We start from the raw sequence: 6,000 nt of genomic DNA, 5'->3' as shown, positions 1-6,000 counted from the left end.
ACCTGAATGGCTGTAAATTGGGAGAGGGGCATGTGCAGTGGGATCTGGGTGTCCTTGTGCACCAGTCACTGAAGATAAGCACGCAGGTGCAGCAGGCGGTAAAGAAGGCAAATGGCATGTTGGCCTTCATTGCGAGAGATTTTGAGTACAGGAGCGGGGATGTGTTGTTGCAATTATACAGGGCCTTGTTGAGGCCACACCTAGAGTATTGTGTGCAGTTTTGGTCACCTTTTCTGAGGAAGGATGTTCTTGCTCTCGAGGGAGCGCAGCGAAGGTTTACCAGGCTGATTGCACGGATGGAGGGACTGATGTATGAGGAGAGATTGACTAGGTTAGGATTGTTTTCACTGGAGTTCAGATGAATGAGGGGGCGGATCTCATAGAGACTTATAAAATTCTAACAGGACTAGATAGGGTAGATGCAGGGAGGATGTTCCTGATGGTGGGGGAGTCCAGAACCAGGGGGTCACAATCTGAGGATTCAGGGTAGACCATTTAGGACGCAGGTGAGGAGACATTTCTTCACCCAAAGAGTGGTGAGCCAGTGGAATTCATTACCACAGGAAGTAGTTGATGCCAAAACATTGAATGTATTCAAGAGGCGGTTGGATAAAGCACTTGGGGTGAATGGGATCAAAGGTTATGGGGTAAAAGCAGGATTAGGCTATTGAGTTGGATGATCAGCCATGATCGTGATGAATGGCGGAGCAGGCTCGAAGGGCCGAATGGCCTCCTCCTGCTTCTATCTTCTATGTTTCTATGTGACAATAAGTCAAATCAAATCAAGTGCTGCCCATTGATGTCCACATGCTGTGTAAAGGGGAAAGTGTGGACTGCGCTGAGTTTTGAATTGCCTCTGTTCTGGTTTCAGATTCTGGGTGAGCTTTTCGGTGGTTCCAGCAGGAGGGAAGGAGTCCCGCCTCCAGGGGGAGGTGAGTGTGATGCGGGAGCGGGTGTTAGGACCCTGCGGGAAGGTGGAGCCATCAGACTCTCCTGATTAAGAGCAGATTGAGAAGTGAATTCTTGCGCTGGAGTCGGGAAGGGAAAGAGACGGAGCAGTGAGAGTGAATATGGAACCTGGTTCAGCAACATGGGAGTGAAAGGTGAGTGAGGATTGGAGCCCAGGACAAAAGTCTGCAAAACTTAGGACAAAAAAGTTTCCCCAACTTTTCAAACTTCTTCCAACTTGGAAGATTTCCGGGCAGGTTAATGGGGGAGGATTTAGAAACAGCTCTCGAATCCTCAGCACAACACCGCTCTGCCTGTTGTGAGTTTCAAGGACGGGTTAGTTTCGCCCCTTTGTGTAAGTTCTTTTAAAACAAAAGTTTTTGTTTCGCTGGAGTTTCAGCGAGATAGGAAAGGGTTACATCACCCATCCGGATGTCTCAACTTGTGTTCTGTGCGGTTACTCGGGGCTGTCGCAATAGAGGCTGGGCGGCTGGCTACGTTAGGAGTGCTTTTGGGAGTGTCTCAATCTCAGTCTCACCTGAGTTCACTGAGCTGTGTCACTGAGAGCTCCTTGTACCCTCCACACTCGGCTCCTCTGCACTGAGCTGTGTCACTGGGAGCCTCTTGTACCCCCCCCCCCCCCCCCAAACACATTCCTACACTGAACTGTGTCACTGAGAGTTCCTTGTACCCTACACACTCCTACACCCACACTGGCCTCCCCTGTGCTGAGCTGTGTCCCCGGGAGCCCCTTGTACTCCACACCCACACTGTGCAGGGTGGAGCTCAATGTGCTATTTCCACCCCCCCAGTGTTGGATATGGGCGGCAGGGTGGCACAGTGCTTGGCTCTGCTGCCTCACAGCGCCAGGGACCTGGGTTCAATTCCAGCCTTGGATTACTGTCTGTGTGGGGTTTGCACGTTCTCCCCGTGTCTGTGTGGGTTTCCTCCGGGTGCTCCGGTTTCCTCCCACAGTCCCAAGATGTGTAGGTTAGATGGACTAGCCATGGGAAATGTGTGTGGGATTATGGGGGTAGGGTGGGGGAGAGAACCTGGGTAAAATACTGAGTCAGTACACACTCAATGGGCTGAATGGCCTCTTCTGCACTGTAGAGATTCTATGATATTGTTGTTTTCTCTTGCCTCCATTCTCAATGAAGACTCACATTGTTGAATTTCAAATCTCTGGAGCGCTGCTTTGTCCTTGCATAAATCTAAAACCCATTGTTGACTTGTTTTTTAACGTTGATTTGTCAGTTACCTTTCGGGTGACGCCTTTGAACTCAGCTCTTCGATTAGCTGTTTTAGAAAGCTACCACAGAAAAGAAGGGCTGGATAACTTCTTTCTTTCTGTGAATGGGGGTGGGAGGGGGAAGAGGTTGAAATGAAAGCCTCGCTGGAATTGGAACTGTGTGTGTCAAGTTTCGCTTTTGGATCTGTTTGATCTTTATTGTGTTGGGCTGTTTATTTTGGTTGGGGTGTTTATATTTTCTGCCCCTTCTCTCTCTCTCTCTCCTTTCTCTCTCTATCTGCCCGCCCCCCCCCGATTTGTTGAGCAGGAATCTTGGAAAGAATACCCAGTGGGTAATTTCGGTGAGATTCGCCTTTCGAGTCTGAACAATGGCAGTGAGTCACTCCCCCAGTTCCAATTGCTAAACTGGTGTTCTGTTTAGCTGTGTTTCAGGCTCCAGCAGTGAAGGGTGCAGTGCTAATGTTGGTTTAATTTTTGGTTGGCTGTCTCCTGCCAGTGTTGCTGAAGTAATCCAGTTTTATTTTTGTCAAAGGTTTTAACTGATTCCATTTGGGGACATGAGTTATCCGAGTCTCCAGTTTGTATGTTAATTCTTAGATGTCTTTATCCATCGGCTGCTGCTGTGCAGAAGTAGATATGGAAGAGGAAATGGCTGCACGATTACTCATACTCTTACTGTGAGACTCCACTTGTTAAATAATTCATTGGCTTTGGCAGCAATGCCCACATTCAGTGTTTATTGTCTATCCCCAGTTGCCCTTGAGAAGTGGGCAGTGCACTGACTTCTTGAGCCGCTGCAGTCCATGTAGTGTAGGTACACCCACAGTGCTGTTGGGGAGGAAGCTCCAGCATTTTGACCCAGCAACACTGAAGGAACAGCAATTATATTTCCAAGTCCAGAATGGTGAGTGAATTGGAGAGAAACCTCCAGGTGGTGTAGTTTTGCTGCACCCATAAGGCATAGGAGCAGAATTAGGCCACTCAGCCCATCGAGTCTACTCCGCTGCCCTTGACCTTACAAATGGTAGAGGTCACAGAGTTTAGAAGGCATCTTGGCAAGTTGTTGCATGGTATCTTGCTGCTTTGTCCTGGATGGTGTTGTTGTAGCTGCACTCATCCAGGCAAGAAGAAAGTATTCCATCGCACTCCTGGCTTGTGCCTTGTAGACGGTGGACAGGCTTTGGAGAGTCTGGAGATAAATTAGTTCTGAGTTCCCTTCTAGTCATTGTATTTATGACGGCAATCCAGTTAGGTTACTGGTCGATGGCACCCCCAGGATATCGAAGCCAGGAAGTTTCAGCAATGGTAATGTTGAATGCCGAGGTGAGGTGGTCAGATTCTCTCCCATTGTTTGGCACTTTCATGGCAAATAACATTCGCTCCACCCACCAGCCTGAGGCCTTACTGCATGTGGGCATGGACTGCGTCACTGTTAAATGATTGCACAGTGTTCAACACCAGTGAACATCCCACTTCTAACCTTATGATGGAAGTAACATAGAAACTAGAAGCAGGATGGAGAAGGAACTAGAGAAGGAGCCCATTCGGCCCTTCGAGCCTGCTCCATCATTCAATTTGATCTTGGCTGATCATATTCAATATCCTGATGCCACACTTCTCTCCCCCTGCCTCAATTCCTTTGATCCCTTTAGCCCCAAGTGCTACATCTAATTCTTGAAATCTCTCAACTTTTTGGCCTCAACTTATTTCTGTTGTTGTGAATTCCACAGATTCACCACTCTCTTGGTGAAGAAATCTCTCTGGGCGTGTTCTTCTACACTCCCCCACTCCACCAGAATTGGCTCCCTGGTTTGATGGTATTGATAGAATGAGCAATATTCTGTCCCCGAGGTTACAGATTACAGTTGAATGCAATTCTGTTGCTTATGACTGACAAATCGCCTGATTATTGATCTGTCCTGAATCCATCCTCTTTAGCCCAGCGATAGTGCAACATAACACCATGGAGGGTACCCTCTGTGTGAAGCGATGGACTGTGCGGTGGTCGGGCAGATGCACAGACTCCTGCTCTCCCTGAACATAGGAATTAGGAGCAGAAGTCGGCAAATTCAGTCCTTCGAGCCTGCTCCGCCATTCAATCAGATCATGGCTGATCTCTCCCTGGTCTCAAATCCATCTCCTCACCTGTTAATCCCCTTATCCATTTTTTTTCTTAGAAATACGTCCATCTCCTTCTTGAAACCATTCAATGATTCAGACTCCCCTGCGCTATGGGGCAGCGAGTTCCACAAATTCTCCACCCTCTGCGAGAAGTAGCTCCTCCTCATCTCAGTTTTAAATCTACCGCCTCTCAACCCATACCTGTGACCTCTTGTTCTAGGTTGCCCCACAGGGGAAACATTTGGTCTACATTTACTCTAACAACTCCTTTTTAAAAAATTTTACATACCTCAATCAGATCCCCCTCATCCTTCTAAACTCCAGCGAGTATCAGGCCAAACTGTTTAATCTCTCCTAACAGATGTTCTCCCACACACGTGGAAGATAAACACCGGCTACGGACCAATGAAGCTAATTGGCCTGTTTCTGTGCTGTATATTCTATGTGACCATATGTGTTGCCGGGACTGGCTGAAGGAAGAAGGGACTAGTTGGATTTGTGGGGTTAAACTCCACTCTTGTTGTTAAGGCTGTCTTGCTGGTGTGGTACCCAGGGGACTATCTCCAGGTGAGGTATTAAATGGTGGTGCCGCTTGTCGGTTCAGTGGATAGGAAAGATCCCATGGTGCTACCTGAATAACTGTGGGGTGACCCGGTTAATGAAGTGACACCAGCAGGTTCCTCGTCATATAGCCGGTGTTGATGCAATCATAGAAACCCTACAGTACAGAAAGAGGCTATTCGGCCCATCGAGTCTGCACCGGCCACAATCCCACCCAGGCCCTGCCCCCATATCCCTACATGTTTACCCACTAATCCCTCTAACCTCTGCATCTCAGGACACTAAGGGCAATTTTTAGCATGGCCAATCAACCTAACCCGCACCTCTTTGGATGTTCCTGCTTTTTGGCGATGACCCAAATATAGTGACAGGATTCGGCCTCGAACAGCGTTTTTATTTTAAATGAAGCCACCCGTTTCATTTTTAACATCCTTGACCATGTCAGTAGCAAAGCTAATCTTGTCAGTGGGTGTGACTTGTGACCAGTCCCCCGCAGCCCAGAGATGGGTAAGGCATCCAAGCCTGAGGTTGTGGAGACTGGGTGACCAGGACTCTGTGGCAGTGTACCCATTGTGGGGGGTGCTTTCTCCTTCTCCAGCCCTCTGCCCAAAGACAGCTTAGGCCCACTGTGCCCCGACCTCCATCACAGACAGGGCAAGGGGACAGACCCCAAATCCTGACGGGATCAAACCCCATGCTATTGGCACTAAGCTGATTCACACTGATCATCTAGCCAGCTGGCCAACCCCTGCCCCGCCCAGGCGACACATACTTGCGTGCCTGGGCCAGCTCCAGATTACAACAGCGAGACACGCTTACGTGCATGTTGTAGTCTGGAGCTTGCCCCACCCCCCAACCAGAAAACCCTCTGAATATATTCGAGACTGTCTATGAGCCAGCTTCCACCGCTATCTGGGGAAGAGAATTCTACACGCTAACCACTCTTTGCATGAAAGAATTTCTCCTGGTGCAGTGGTTAGCACTGCTGCCTCACAGCGCCAGGGACCCGGGTTCGATTTCTAGCTTGGGTCACTGTCTGTGTAGAGTCTGCACATTCTCCCCGTGTCTGCGTGGGTTTCCTCCGGGTGCTCCAATTTGCTCCCACACTCCAAAGATGT

General features: G+C 49.0%; 1 protein-coding gene across 1 annotated transcript in view; it reads left to right on the top strand.

The window, feature by feature from the left end:
• The first annotated feature begins 985 nt into the window (after positions 1-985).
• The window catches only part of LOC144509967 (transmembrane protein 51-like), a 45,607-nt gene continuing 40,592 nt past the window's right edge, over positions 986-6,000 (top strand). The window contains exon 1 of the mRNA XM_078239032.1: positions 986-1,103. The gene's annotated coding sequence lies outside the window, so the exon portion shown is untranslated. The remainder of the gene's footprint in view (positions 1,104-6,000) is intronic.

This window comes from Mustelus asterias, chromosome 22 (assembly GCF_964213995.1).
Source record: "Mustelus asterias chromosome 22, sMusAst1.hap1.1, whole genome shotgun sequence".
Lineage (NCBI taxonomy): Eukaryota > Metazoa > Chordata > Chondrichthyes > Carcharhiniformes > Triakidae > Mustelus > Mustelus asterias.
The sequence above is the reverse complement of the archived record's forward strand: the minus strand, read 5'-3'. Positions and strand labels throughout refer to the sequence as shown.